Genomic DNA, 16566 nt, shown 5'->3' with positions numbered 1-16566 from the left:
TACTCAGTTATCTCATACCCAAAGTTCATGATAAGCATTTTGAATTGGAGAAGACTCCAAGGGCTCTGTAATTCCTACATCACAGCAGGCACTGGTTAAGAAATATAAGCTATAATTTTTGACTTTGTGTCGAGTTTGAAACTCATTTTGAAACTTTCCTTTCTTTTTCTTCTTCTTCTTCTCCTCCTTCTTCTCTTTTGGAACTACTACTTTTTCCAGGTGTACATTGAAACTTTTGAACTTGATCTATGTCAAATACTTGGTCCTTTTTCCTCCTTTGTTTCCCAGCTAAGCAGAGGGTTGGTAAATGTTTCAACCCTGTGGGTGGATGAATTGACTAAATCATCACTGGAAACTTTTGGCATGTAATTACCATGGCATACATAATGCATTCTGAAAGTATATTATCAAATTTATCCATATTTTAAAAATGATTCTTTTTTTGGTGGTGCATTCCATTAGCACATCCCAATACAAAAAGAGCTCTCATGAAAGAGCCTATGTTCAACCTATTGTCTATATAACACCCTTTAATGATTCACTTTGTAACTATTGGTATATGTATTTCACACATCTTTTATGAGAATGTGGGGGGCAAGACAGATTGTACACATCCTTACGCTTTTTAATGTTCATTTTTAAAAAATTTAAAGTCATTAAATTTTTACTTAAGGAATTTTACATGTGATTCCTTCCAGTGCCAATCTCTGTAGTTCCTCCAAAGTCAGATTTATAATCTTCAAAATAGCCCTTTTAAAAAGAAGTTTTATTCAATCCACAGTTGTCACTGTCAAGACAGAGTTCTTTCAGTTAGGCTTCTTTGACCTCCACTTGAATATGAACATTCTTCAGAAATTACCCACCTGTAATCTTTGGGATCCAATTTCTTTCATGTAGGACCCTAAAAGTCAAATTCTAGAAAGTAAATTGATTGATATTTTGTCAAATGATCTCAAATTATTATTCTTTAGTTGTTTCTAATATTAAAAAGTCTTCTTACTTTCACCTACTCCATGAGCCTAGCAGAAAACATTATAGGTCTCATTGTCACCGCTGCCAGTGATAGAAGCATAACTTGTGTCTCAATGTAGCTATATTAACAATTTCTGGACACCATGAACAACAGTGTCCATTTCCATCTAGAATGAGGCTTAGAATGTTTCTTAATAGCTCACACCATATCTTGAACTGTAAAGGAGCTTGAAAAACATTTGTCAATGAATGAAAGGAGAGAGAATGATAATTTATTATTGGACTTATTCTAAATGTTTGAATATGTTGAAAAATTGTATTTGGTTTTAAATTTTTAAAAAGGACAAAATGAAGTTAATGCAAATTCCTGCTCAAATAAAAATATTTTACTCCTCATGTAAAGCCCAGATAACTTAAATAACTAATATGCCTGTAGGAAACAAATAGAAAGTAAAATATTCAGATTAAATATTTACTTTTGAAATTGAAGAATGAATTTATGTACTTAAGTTAAATTTTGATTTTGTATGTCTCATTTTTTCTCATTACCAAATAATTTTTAAAAGACAAAGTTGAGGATTAATAGGGCTTGCGGATTTGGTGATAGATTCTGGGCTTGAAGCCAAAGCACTGCTCAAAGTGGGCTGTCCAAAGACATTGGCCTTCTCTGCTTGCTCATTTCTTAGGATTGAATCTCAAAAATGAGGAGTTAAAATGCAAGTATATTATCTTGGGGTGGTAATGGATGTTAACAATGAGCATAATTAAAGATGTTTACTAAGTATATTATCATACTTTTACAAGGCAAATATGAACAAAGAATGTACTTCTTTGTACAAAGAGGATCTTCTATGAGGACATTAATTATAATGGAAACTTAATCCTAAGGGAAGTATCTTTTAATTTTTTTTAATTTTCAGAATATTTTGAGAATTTGAGGAAAGGTGTTGCACTCTGATCCATAAAAATAAGGAATATAAAAAATACATTTTGCAAGTCAATTTTAGGGAGTTCTTGGACTCCCCAAAATTCTTCAATTGGTCTGCTAAAGACACTTTTCCTATTCGACACACCTAGTACTGAGAAGATGGATTAGACCACATATGTGCTTCTGGTCTAAGAACTGAAATAATTCTTAGTTCCCTTGATCAAGGCCTAGCTTGTACTCTTTTCATCCTGTCTCACCAGTACAGTATGAGATGAGGCAAAGAGAATCAGAGCCAAGGGTAAAAACAGACCTCTTTCCACGATCTAGAGCTGAACTGACCTATGGATCCCTTGTAGGTTTTCCTGAAGTGGTAGCCGTAATAAGGAGAGATGGAGGAGGACAGATTACTATGAGTTGCATAAGAGCGAATTAGTCCAAAGAAGCAGGATATAAACAAAAGAAATACAAAAGATTACCTGAAAATGGACATGTGGCATGGCTGCCACATTTTTTAACTTCTGTCACTAACTAAAAACTTTTTGATGTTAGCACCTTGACCCTGACCCATATCAATGCTATATTTGTTTTTCAGTATGGATTATAGAAGGTGGGAGCAGACTTTTTTGGTAGATGTTTTGATTATTAGTGCTTTAAGGGATGCCTGATTTTACAGATTTTTGCAGGAAAGACTGGTTGAGTTGGAGGAAAACAAAAGGGGAAGAGAGGGAGGATCTAGTCAATGTTCTAAACTCCAGTGTGCAAATAGGTCATATTCATAAAACTTTCTCTGAGAAATTCTAAGTTAGTATTTCTGGAGGGGGAGCTAGGAATTTGTTCTTTCAATCATTAATCCTTTGTAATTTGATTCTAAGAAGATTTTGATATATGAACAATATTTTGAGAAACACTGGTGTAATGTCCAGGAAGAGTAGGTCTGTCAGAAGTAACCAGGTGTGCATTTGTGGTGACTGTGTGTGTGTGTGTGTGTGTGTGTGTGTGCGCACACGCGTGTTTATGGGGGAGGTGGTTGGGCTTGTTCTAAATGTGAAATGGCAATCAGAAGGCAGTATTCATTTAGGCAACATTTGTTTACCTGCTGTGCACTTGTCCTTACCCTCATGGGGACTAAATTTTAATGTCAGAAGGAGTCAGACTATAAACAGTACACTTAATAAGTTATATAGTGTGTCAGAAGGAGAAAAATACTATGGGAAAAAAAATAAATAGATCAAGGTAAGGGAATCAGAACTGCCTGAGGGATAAGTTCTAATTTTAAACTGGTAGGCCAGGGATAAGCCTCATTGAGAAGATGATATATTTTTGCAAAGACACGGTCTTTGAAGAAGGTGAAGAAAATGACCATGAAAACACTTGAGGAAAGAGCATTCCAGAAAGGTCTCACTTGGGTCATCAGCAAAAGATTAGTTGGTATGGGACTGGAGCAATAAAATGAGAGGGAAAGTAAAGAATTAACTGGGGTCAGGTAATATACAGCCTTCTAGACCATTGCAAAGACCTTGGTGTTTACTCAGCAAAATTGAGTCATTAGAGGATTTTAAGAGAACAGTCACATGATCTTACTTAGTGAAGAGTAACTCTGGCTGCCATGTTGAAAAGGGACCATAGGTAGGAATGCTGGGTGATAAAAGCAAAAATTTTGGAGAAATTCAAAAGAAAGATGACCAGTGGTGGTAGTGAGAATTGGAAGAAATCTGGATATATTTTGAAGATAAAGTTTTTAAAAATATTGGTGGAATAAATGTGAAATATGATAGTATGATAGAGAGGAATAAAGAATGACTTGAAGGTTTTTGGTCTCAGCTACATGGAAGAATAAAGTTGCCATCAACTGAAATAAGACTTTAAGAGAGAAGACCATAAAACCTTCCAGTGGCTTGTTATTCTCAATAACATGGTAGGGAATGTTCAGTGCCATAACACATGAATTTGCCTTCTTGATCTACTATATAGCAGCTATTTGAACAACTCATTGAACCCATCTCCTCATCCTTAAAATGAAATAATATCTGTCCTATCTACTTTACAGTTTTTTGTAGGGGAGAGAAACAACTGAGATAATAAATGTGAAAACATTTTCATGTGTTTACAGCAGAAAGTTTTAAGATTTCATAATTTTACCTAGACTTACTTAGTAATTCCAAATTATTAGTTTTTAACTTAATTGTAGAATTGCAATAAAATATAACAGTGCTACTTGTTTTATACCTAATATATGCCAGGCATTGTATAAAGCAATTTCAATATGCCTTCTCTCTCTCTTTCTTTCTTTCTTTCTTTCTTTCTTTCTTTCTTTCTTTCTTTCTTTCTTTCTTTTTTTGACAGAGAGAGAGAGAGAGAGAGAGAGAGAGCGAGCGAGCGAGCGAGCATGCACATGTACGAGCAAGAGGGGAATGGTCAGAGGGATAGGGCAAGAATCTTAAGCAGGCTCCATGCCCAGTTCAGAGCCTGACATGAGGCTTGATCTGAAGACCATGAGATCATGACCTGCACCAAAATCAGGAGTTAGATGCTCAACTGACTGAGCCACCCAGGTGCTCCTTGAATATGCAATTTCTAAGTCTTATGGCAACTTTACAGGTGTGGAAATGAAGGTCAGAGATTTTAAGAAAATTTCCAAGTTCATGAGAATAACAAATGGTTTAATTATAGTTTAAATTCAGACTCTTTTCTCTTCTACATACAGCTTCCTGGTAGATAAAAAATCATACCAACTAAAACAAACTGTGATCTTGTTTTCTTTTTAAAATTCCACAAGTAGTATTATTGTGGTAAGAGAATAGTAGGCTGAGGGTATGACCCAGAAGATGCATATTACAAACTTCTGGATTTTCTTCTATGAAAACTAGCCCAGAAGACGTATGTTTATCCAGCTGATGGGCTGTCAGACAAAGGTAGGCTCCATAATTTTCATAATAGCAAAGAGGAAGTTAGATCACTTTAAGAGCTTTTGTTGGTATAAATATCCTGTAATAACTGAGTTTAATGTTTTGTTTTTGTTTTATAATTTGCTCCTTATAATATTATCTACCACTCTTTCCCTTTCCTTTTGACTAAAGATAAAAAATGGCCTTGTTTTTGAAAGGAAAGCAAACGGGAAATATTGTGCCTTTTAAATAATCCATGCAATTCATAAATGTCCCTCTCCTGGCCTATTAATTATTTTAAGCATATAAAGTGAGGTTGGATTTTAAAAACACTACTTTGATTTGATGTTTGGACATTTTTTATTAAGCCAAACAAAATTGAGTAAATTATTACTATCTCTTTTTCTCTTCTTACACAGCACTGTTTTCTTTTTGTTTTTCATATTGCTCATATTAAACATTTTTGTTTCTCCTCTTTTCTCCCACAGACTTTTTTCAGAGTCAAATATCCTTTACTTACTATTAGAGGAAAATGAAATCCTTTAAATATTTCTTTCAAATTCTATTGGTTATGTGTGGAGGTAACACATCATACTCCTAAGTACCCTTGCCCATTGAAATATAGCCCAGGAGGCCAGAGACAGCTATTCCTAGAATAACCTTAGGAGTAGGGACACAAACATGAATATTCAATAGGTAATTAATTAGTAATGCTCTTATACAGAATCTCCTGCTCACTTCTCTAGTTTAATTACTCTTCTTTATTAAGTAATCATATTAATATTACTTTGATAAACACTAATATACAAATTTCCAAATTAATTGGTTTATTTCATCTTTATGATAACACTTTGGTATTGGCACAGAAGATATAATTATCCCAACTTATTGACGACTGCACGGAAGCCAAAACAACTCATCTCTCTGATTTCAAATTGCTATTATTTAGACTTTGGTTTTTCACCAAGGTGCTCTGGATCATCTATTTCACTATTTGGGAAATGAGCTCCTAAAGCACTGAAGCTTTGCTCACGTCATACGTCCCATTGGGCATCAACACATTGTGGTTACTGATTATCATTACTGCCTAGGGTGTCTCATTGAGTTGGTTTCAATCTTCTCTCCGTAATCTAGAGTGGTTTCCACAGCCACCCATAGAGATTCCATGCAGACAGGGGACCTTGGGTCCAGTTTGGGGTCTGGGTCTCTGATTTCCAACAGCCTCTTCCTATATATCCTATTTAGAGCTACTTTTGTCTTAAGTATGTGTGATGAAGTTGATTCAGTGAAGAATTGATCCTATGTGAGAGCTGAAACTAAGGGATAAACTATGGAACTAGAGTTTCTGCAAGTTCATTTTTATTATTAATTTATTTAATTTTGATAAATGAACCAGAACAAATTTGATGGCATAACTATATTTGCATTTAATGAATATTACTTTAAATCATATTCATAAGTACGTATGTCCAGGAAAAGATTGAGCATCTTAGCATAATAAACTGTTTCTGGATTTATATTGATGTTAATTTGTTACTTATTAATTCATATTTTATCTGCTAGATCTTGTGAGCAGATATTAATTGTTGATAGTAGAGACGTAAAAATAAGATTTCGGGGATAAAAGATCAGTGGAATTAATTGAAAGACATATTCCTTAAATTTGTTTTTTGACAAAATAAAAAAAGACCATCATTACCCAACTTTAGAAGCAGATAACTTGAAAAGAAAAAAAGGAGCAGATAACTTGGCCCATCACACAGAACTCTTAAGTAGTATAGTTTAAATTTCTTCACAAATTTAAAATTTCTTGGCTAATTTGAAAACTAACAATGATACTTTCTAGTATGCAGTGGATATGAAGATAGGTGGTTAAAAAAAAAAAGACTAAAACCTCTGACATCATTTTGATTTGTATCCTGTTAAAATTTTTTTTACTAATTTTGAAAATAAAGTTTAAATCGGAAACCAACATATTATAGGCCTCACTTCATTAAGCTCATTATCAGAGAATGTTTCTATTTTTCAGGTTGTCTGTCCCTCAAGGCAGACTACCTAATTGCACTTCCTCTGCCCTGATATCCAAGCTAAAGGCTCCTCTGTTTCTCACCAGGCACAGGGGCATCAGGAAATGATGCTCACCCCCCTACCACCCCCCCCCCACTATCCCTGGCTACCACTCCACCCCACCCCAACCCCTGCCTCCTTCTCCCTTCTCTACTCCTTGCTTTCTTTGAATATGTCAGGCATGTTCCTGCCTTAATGGCTTTTCATGGGCTGAGGCACCTGGAAACTCTTCTTCCAGAGAGCCACCTAGCCTTCTCCTTCACCTGTGTCAGCTTTTTGATCAAACGTCACCTTCTCCGTGAGGTCTTTCAAACCACTCTGGCCACTGGTACTTCCTATCCTCCTTTCCTCAATATTTTTATCATAAAATTCATAACTTCTACTATACTATAATATGTTCTTATCTATTTTTTTTATTGTCTATATTAGTCTTGTTGGTTATGGCAGCCCAAACAGAGAGAAAAAATATTGAGAAAAAGGAGTTAGGAAGAACAACCAGTAGTGAGTGTAGTTTGGAAAACGATGTTCCTCAGTGTGTGTGCATAAAGAGAGCTCTCTGGTGTCTCTTTTTGTAAGGATAGACTCCGTCAAATTAGGGCCCTAATCTGATGACCTCATGTGACCTTAATTATGTCCTAAAGACCCTATTTCTAAATACAGTTGCATTGAGGTTAGAGTTTCAATATATGAAATAGAGAAGGGAGCACAATTCACAGAAGGTTTGTCTGTTTTATTCACTGCTATATTCCCAGTGCCTATGTATAAGAGTAGCTGGCACACAGTTGGCACCCAAGAAATACTTTTCAATTAGTGACTAAGTGGCTTAAAATACTCAGAACTTGAGTATATGGAATTGTTTACTTCACTTCATGCTTGACTCTGTGGTCTAACATCTGGGGATGATTTAGGGAAGCACCTGTAAGAAACTGCAACAAAGAAGATGACCCCACCATGATGTTAAAGAAAAAGTTCATACAGTTAGCTGATAACTTATCCCCTTTAGTGAGGTAAACATATTGGGTTGTCCTCCTTCAGTTCTAGTATACCTCTGTCAGGATATCTTTTTTTTTAAATTTTTAAAAAAATTTATTTATTTTTGAGAGACAGAGAGAGATAGAGCACAAGCAGGAGAGGAGCAGAGAGAGAGGGAGACACAGAATCCACAGCAGGCTCCAGGCTCCGAGCTGTCAACACAGAGCCTGACACGGGGCTTGAACTCATGGACCGCGAGATCATGACCTGAAACTAAGTCAGCCGCTCAACCTACTGAGCCACCCAGGCACACCTGTTAGGTTATCTTTTTATAACCCATTTGTTTCTTTAAAGAATGTCTGAGATCATATACACCCAAACATACAGATGTGTCTGAAGAAGGGAAAATGTGCAGACGGTCCCTGGGGTAGACATTATGGGTGACTGTCAACACGCAATTCAAGTTTTTCCAAGTGTTGTACATATTTTGTCCCTTATTTGATGCCTGAAAGTCTTGAGGCAATAAGTCAGTCATGCAGTTTAGTAAGTAAACAAATTCTGGATCTAGTGTAACTCATCAAACATTATGCTTCCTTTTGATTTTTCTCCTTATGTGTTTATGAAATGAATATATTTGTAGACTTAAAAACTATTACAGCCTGTTCTGACTGCCCTTGAAGGAAATTGGGTATATGTCCAGGGACCTATGAGAGCACTTAAATTATTTTATGTACATAAGAGAACAAACATTATTTATGTGTGAAGCTTAATAGTTTTTCCATACTCCAACCTGACATGGAATGTTCTGGAATTGTCTCTTTAGCTTCTTTCTCTTCACCCATTGTCTGATGACACAAAGAGCAGAGGGAACTGAGTTTTTATAAAACTCTGAAATAATTAATCAGAATTAAAGGTGAACTAGATATATCACCTGATGTAGAAGAGAAGGGAGTGTGAAGTTTTGCGGGTATTATTAGGTATGAAGCTACAGTCCAGAGGAGAGAGGAAATTAAGGATGCAAATTGTGCAACAGAATAGTATGACTGAGGAAATCAATTCTTCTCAAGAAATCAAGGTGAGATTCTTCTACAGACTGTAAGGTAATAGAGAATCAAAAGGTCAGGTAATTTTTAATATGAGCTTCTGTGGAACATCTACATAGTAATATAAAAATAAATCTCAAATTTTCTAGGGGCCTGTGATTCTTCAAATTTGATACTGACCTCAGAATGCACTAAATGGGTAAAAGTTTCATAGGTATTACAAAATAGCAGCAGAGGAATCAAAATGTTCTGCTGCCATGGAAAGAAAAGTTAGCTGTGAGGCATTTTACAAACAAATACAGTTTTCATGTGAGAAACACAGACTAGTCACTGTTTATAATGAAGAAAGGGTGAGAGAAAATGGGAGTATTATCTTTTGACTCGAGAGCTAAATACTAGGTGTCTGGGTAGCTCAGACGGTTGAGTGTCTGACTCTTGATTTTGGCTCAGGTCATGATCTCATGATCCTGAGATCGAGCCCCATGTTGGAGTCTGCACTGACAGTGTGGAGCCTGCTTGGGATTCTCTCTCTCTCTCTCTCTCTCTCTCTCTTTCTCTCCATCCCTCCCTCCCTCTCCCTCTCTCTCTCTCTCTCTCTCTCTCTCTCTGCCCCTCCCCTACTCTCTCTCTCTCTCTCAGAATAAACAAATAAACTTAAAAAAAAGAGAGCTGAATACTGTGTCCCTTAGTCAATAAACAAAAAGCAGTTTGTGTTACACATAAAATATAGGAATTACCATGTATTTGTTATTTCAAATTGTGTTAGAGAATGACAGTAGAAAGGCAACTTTCATATACTTCATCAAAGTTCCATGGAGGGGAATAAAATAGTCCCCCAAAATATGGACCAATGAAATGAGGTACTCTTGAAAATGTCTAGGATATTGATTTAGGCTCAGTTATTATTTTATACTTTATATATTTTAAAAGGAAAATAGAAAAATAAAAATCAGAGTTTAATATAGAACTTATCAAAATAGTAGCATATCTTTAAAAAAACAAAAAAGGTGAGGGGATATTTGAAAAACTGGGATGCACTGAAAACAGCAGGCCCAGATGGCATGCACAATAGGGTATTAAAGAGAACCAGCTTGTGAATGTACTAAGCTAAGCTGCTTCAGTCAGTAATAAATCATGGATATCTGAGTGGGAGGACACTAGTCTACTTAATGGGGGAATAAAAATCATACAACCTATCTAAATTGAAAGAAAAATGATAGCGAACTTTGTCAGAAAACCATATACATAATAAAGAATATTTTCTACAAACACATGGAAAGCAAATATAGAGTTAAAGCAAATATATAGTAAATCAATAAGTGGAAGCATTTAAAAAATAGAACCATATAATTTTTTCATGTGCTTTTCCCAAAATGAAATAAATGATTCTATTTGATACTATAAATTTAGTCAGATTTAGCCTGGGCAATGATAATAAAGCAGCAAAGTTAAGACAAAAATCTCAGTTACTTAATTGGGAGAATTTGATAGAAAACCTTTTGGCAGACATCTGGGAAAGTACTTGAATATTACTCAAAAACATTTTTTTTCCAGTAGTTTAAAGGATCCAAGGCCAGGGATCTTGACTAATACCAATAGCAGTATATTTAGTGTGCTTTACTAATGCTTAATTTTATATAAAAATGTGGATATTTTCTCCACAGAGAGGAGAGATACATTCATTTACAAAAATGATATAATTAGATCTTTCTGATAACATGACATAGATGTTGTATTTTGTTTTTTTTTAACATAAGAAGTTTTATTACTCATGGTAGATAGATTGTTAGTCATCCCTTCTCTTTTCCTCTGAGTCCTTTACTCCTCTATTTATGTGGAGTGTGAGCTGTTGTTCTTGTTGAATGAATCTACTATTCTTTGAATACTAATTTTTGAAAAGAGGTGTGTATGGGCATGGTGGGTGGTATTCATTATGGTGGAGGGACCTGTTACACACATACAAACACATACATGCAAAATCATTGAGTAGAACAAACACAGAGCTGCAGGTAGGAAAAATTATGTTTCTTCCATTTTCCTGATAAAATTGTGATTAAGTAATACAAAATAAAATAAAGACATCCACAGTAATCTATTGAATGATTACCATGTTCCATTATCCTCTGTCCTTCAGATACAGGATTTGTAATCAGCCCTGCAGTCTGTCCCTATTTGGTATACAAGGACGCTGAGTCCAGAGAAACTTTAGTGCTTTCAGGCAGGCAAATTCTAATCGTAATGGAACTTTAGGTGAAGCATTCTTTCAATCTTAAAACAGAGCAGATAATGGAGACTTTCCAAAGTTCACCAAATAAATGCTGTACTTTCCTCTAAACTTTTTAAAAAATTTACAATTTCCTCAAGAGCATGGCAGAAGGATTCCCCCCTCCTCTTTTTTACTATTTAAAGGGCTTTGGGAGGATATATTCCATTGCCATTAGAGATGTGTTTTCAACTTGAGAGGAAGCTGCTATGTTTAGCAAAGGGAATGGGTTGCATTAAGTCATAAAACCAGAAAGCGTTGGGGAAGAGAACTTTTCTCCATAAAATAAAAGTATAAGATATGACATAAGAGACATAGGGTTAAAACATAGTGTTTTTTTTTAGCTGAAACCTACAAAATGGTGCCTTCTTATGAAACTGAATGCCCTACGCATCTTAGTGTGTATTGCAAGTCCTGTACCTGTATGGCTGTGGCACTGTGGTAAGCTCTGTGGAGGATCAAAAGAGGTAAAAGAGTTGGAAATTTAGGTTTATCAGATGGGAAAAAGGAAAAAAAATAGGAAAGTCCACCTCTATAATGTCTTCTTGTTTTCGACTCAGGGTCACATCCCCTTTGCTCCAGTGCCTTTGGATCCTCATCTTCCGCAAGGGCAAAGACCTTCTCAGATGTTATTTATCCTTCTTCCATTTCTCTGCTTTCTCCCCTGGAGTCTCTGAAATCAACATGAACTTAAGCAGACAACAATATACAAACATTTCCTGGGACAAGAGTTCCTTTACTTGTTTTTTTCACTTATGAAAGCTAAAGGTCATGCATGTGTAATTCAGGACACACCATGGCGTTTGCATTGTGAATGAATGAATGAATGAATGGTTAAATCCAAAGCATCTATACCTTCTAGTACTCCATAAAAGGCTGGTTGATTTATTGTTCCTATGCATCACTTTGCATGAACATCCATATGTTTTGTTATCATCTGGTTTCTCTTTTGTGATCTTGTTTATCAGCTCCTGGTTGCAGCCTGGCTTTTGTTTCCCTTTCTAAGTCATCTGAGTTGCAGTTAGACTAGCTCCCCTTTAGCAGTAAATGGGTTACAGAAGAATTTGGAAGAATGTAGGTTGTCCAAGATGACTCCATATTCTTTGTGATTTGGGGAGGTGGGGGAATACCCAACAACAATAGAGAGGTTCCTACCGCTAATTACACTACTTTCCTCTCATATTGAACTAACTGACACAGCAAGTGCAAAGGTTCCACTGTGGTCAAGGTTGTATGAAGCTGCAACAGTGCTACATCTGTGTTCATATTTGTATAGACATTATTATTGATAATTCTTCTAAGGACTTTCTAGCCTGGCATAGGGCTAAGTCCCTATTCTCACTTGAGGTGTGACTTTGTGCTGTGATCTGTATTGTGGCCCCTATCAGTTTCAGCAAGGCCACTGCAGTGATAGCTGCCCAGATAGCTGCTTTGTGTTAGAGCCTGTAAGGTTCCATAGAGCTTCTTTTCTTATTTTGATTTCAGTTCAAATGTTGGGTCTTTAAGAAAAGGAAGTAAATGGAAAGGAGCCCATTTTTGCCAAAGGCTATATGTTAGAATGACTGCTGGTCAAAATATTCTTCCCGAACCACTAGTAACTTCCAGGTTCTCACTTGGGCAGTGAGCCCTCAAGATGGAGTTTGTATGAATGCTTCAACTTCAGCCACCTGAAGGTGGCTCTACATAGAGTCTCAATTTTGCCTTATAAAACTTGGTCCTGAAACCATCCTGAAAGTTCCTTTTCCTAACCCTTGGAATAGTTCATTTGTTGCCCTAAGAAAAGAACAGATATTAGTCACCATCTTTGTTCAATAGCTTAAATTCTCTGTTTTTTCTTGTAGAAATAGAAAGCTCATACTTCTTAGCAAGATGGTTCCGATTAATGTTCTGAGGATTAGCTGGATAATATGATTTTGCTCAGTGTTAGAAATGCCTCTTTATTATAAAATATTAATATCACCAGGCATATTAAGTACATAGTGAGGCTAAGAACCATGCTGTATGAATTTCCCATAAAAATATTACTGTCCTCTAAACTGAATCAGAGGGTGCTTTAGTATTAACAAATTCAATAGAATACAGACCTTAGTCTAAAATGGTATAAATCTATTGCAGATTAAATTTCTTAGGGTTCCTCAGATAAGCCAGAATGGTTGACACAACTAAAAGGTTAGTTGTGATCATCAATAGAAATATTTTTAACTTTCATGTCGTATTTGATCAAAAATTAAAGAATGCTTATTATGTTAAAAATATATAATTCAAACACAATAAAATGTATTTTAAGAATATTTTCTTATTCCTCTTTTTATTTATGTTTTTATACTTACCCATAATTAAGTTGAAAAACCCTATGAAAATGTACTATTTTTATGGAAGTTACCGGATTTGTCAACTTATCAATGAGGAAGAGTTAGAAGACAATTATTTCTTCTGTGTCATGTGTAGTTTGTAATCAGACAGAGCTAGAACTACATGTACAACCAATGTTAAATCTAGCTCTAGTTGAGCTTAACAGTCCATTGTTTTAATTCAAATATGAAATTAAAATGTGGATTTATAATAGAATTATTGAGATGGTGATGCTGGTTATAAACGTATATTTACAATTTGATGAACTGGGCATTCAAAATCAGTAAGATTCTTCATAGTGAAAAAGGAAATTATCAGAGGCTCTTTCTACATTTAGAAAAGAGTTATTCTGACAAATGCATGATTTCAATATAAGTGCATAATTGATAGATAAAAATATTTGCCTGTCTCACAAAAGATTTCGAACTTTTGTTCTGTTTTAACCAATTGATAGTGTGTTGTAGTAGCTAACTCAGCAAAATTCTAAATCAGACTTTGATTTCAAACAGTGCTTATGCTCCTTACCAGATCTGTGGCACTGGATAAGCTCACCTTTCTCTCTAGGCTGAGTTTCTCTATCTGTAAAATGAGTATGATAATTCATAAGATTTTTGTGAGTAATAACTTGTATAATTCCTACAAAGCAAATTTTACTGTGACTGGCACATATTAATTGTTCAGTGGATCTCAGTTTTTGTCATTATTATTAATTAGGGCAATCACCTTCTGTGCCCGTCCTTGAATAGATTTTGCACTACACCTTGTCTGTCTGTATTTTTCTGTGACGGATAATAGCTAGCTACAAACTCCTTGCTACTCCTGTTGAGAGGTGGGGATTTATTTCTACCCTTTGGATTGGATATGGGTTCTGTGGCTGGATCAATAGAATATGGCAGAAATGATGGCACACCAATTTCTAGATCAGCCTTAAGGGACCAGGATACTTAAGATACTTAAACTTGAATTCCTGAGCCACCATGAAAAAAGATCATATATTCTGAAGTCAACATACTGTGTAGAAGCCCAAACAACCTCATGTGTAGTCCCATGAGTGGAGGAACCAAACCGCTGGTTAGTATCCTAGCTAAGTTTCCAGCTGACAGTGAGTGCCAACTTGCCAGCATTGTGATTAAACTACTATGGAGGTTGATTTTCCAGTCCCAGTGGGCCCTCCCCCACTGATACTCCAAAGATAAACCTGTCTCCTTGAGCCATGTTAAAATTGCAGAATCACGAGCAATAGAAATGATTTATGTGTTCTGAAGTTGGCTTGCTACCCAGCAATAGATAACTCGAATATTTGCAAATCTTTTGATGTTCATTCTTAGATTTCACCTCTCTGATAAATCATTGCCCACATACTTCAGCACATTCTAATGTTCTCTTTTATTTTATTTCATAACTTTTATGGTCTATATTACTCTTTATGTTATTTAATCCAAAACAGACATTGGGGGGGGGGCACCTGGGTGGCGCTGTTGGTTAAGGGACAGACTTGATTTCTGCTCAAGTCATGATCTCATGGTTTGTGAGTTTGAGTCCCACACTGGGCTCCCTGCTAATAGTATGGAGCCTGCTTGGGATTCTCTCTTCCTTTCCCTCTGCCACTCCCCTGCTTGTGTTCCTGGGCATGCATGCACTCTCTACCTCTCTCTCTTTCAAAATAAGTTAAAAAAAAAGATGTTGGATATATTTAAGCATTTGTATTATTTTTAAAATCTAAACTTTAAATATTATTGATATTAACATTTAAAATAGATATTTAACTCTTAAAATATCATTTTAAAGATTTCCTTTGTGTAGATTATTTCCTTTGTTTTTACATTATATATATATGTAAGTATGTATACAAATACAAATATACACGTTTATGTATATAAGTATATATAACCCATCTTTTATAACTTTTATCCATTTGTAATGTTTTATCCTTTCTTTTATAACTGTATAACTCTGTTAGCACTTAGCATTGAGTGTATAATGTATAAATATACATATAATGGTATACATTAAAGTAATTCATGCCCAATTACATTGCGCATAGAATTTACTTTGCTTTTCCTAGCAGTAGTTCATTCTAAATTCCTCTCTGTTTTCTATGTTATGATGACATTTCTACATTGCGTGATATTATCAAAACACAAATATGGACAGGTCCCCAACCCTTCCTTAAAAAACCATGAATTTCTTGATTAAAAAAATGAATGTTTTCCCACTGGTCTCAGACCACAGTGGGGCTATTTTTTATCATTCTGTGAGGCCAGGCATGTTGTGACACCTGCCTACTCCTTCAGCCTCATCGTGAGCTAAGCTCTGTTACTGCATTCCAGACACATGGGCCTCCATCAGATCTTCAGGCTGGCCATGCCTCTTCTACTGCAGGACTGCTGTGTGTGTCATTCTCTTGGCTGAAGCACTCTTCTCTGTGCTCTGAACACCTCTTGTCCATCTTTGCTTGCTCTGAACCTGCTCCCTACAGGCATGAGTTAAGCTACCATGAAGATTTTTCTGATTCCTCTACCGGGAAAGAATCTCTTCTTCCTGTGTCCTGCCAATGAATTATACCTTTATATCTCATATATTTTTCCGAAAATATATCTCATATATTTTGCCGAAATGCTGCCCTTAGTGAGGCATGATGGATTTCCCACAAGGAGAAAAAGTCACCCATCAAGAATGTCATCCATATGAGAAACTAAAAACAAATAATATAATCAATTATGAGTTTTAGAAAAATGAGTTTAGTCAACAGTATTTGAGAAACACTTTTGTCAGAGACTAGTCTCTGAAGTTAATAAAATAAAGTTTTTATTTAACCCATTTTACCATTAGATTTATGGTGATGATAGGATTTATGTATGAATAGTCTTTGCATAATTGACCAGCTCAAAGATCTCAGCTCAATGTCTTACACATAAGAATTTTCTAAGTATGTGACAAAAAGAAGCATTCAGCTATCCCATATAAGCAACAGGTCAAGGTTATATATTAATTCTGAATGAGATAATCAGCTACCTTGAGAAAGAAAAGCTCATCCCTGCCATTCTAAAAGTGTCTCCCGAATTTCTCTCTACTGTATATTTA

The 16566-nt window shown here is 35.5% G+C and overlaps 1 pseudogene; it reads right to left on the bottom strand.

Moving 5' to 3' along the window:
- Window positions 1-1027: 1027 nt before the first annotated feature.
- On the bottom strand, window positions 1028-1152 carry LOC122471080 (annotated as a pseudogene).
- Window positions 1153-16566: the final 15414 nt, after the last annotated feature.

Source organism: Prionailurus bengalensis, chromosome D3 (assembly GCF_016509475.1).
Source record: "Prionailurus bengalensis isolate Pbe53 chromosome D3, Fcat_Pben_1.1_paternal_pri, whole genome shotgun sequence".
Classification (NCBI taxonomy): domain Eukaryota; kingdom Metazoa; phylum Chordata; class Mammalia; order Carnivora; family Felidae; genus Prionailurus; species Prionailurus bengalensis.
This window is presented reverse-complemented; position numbering and strand designations above follow the sequence as displayed.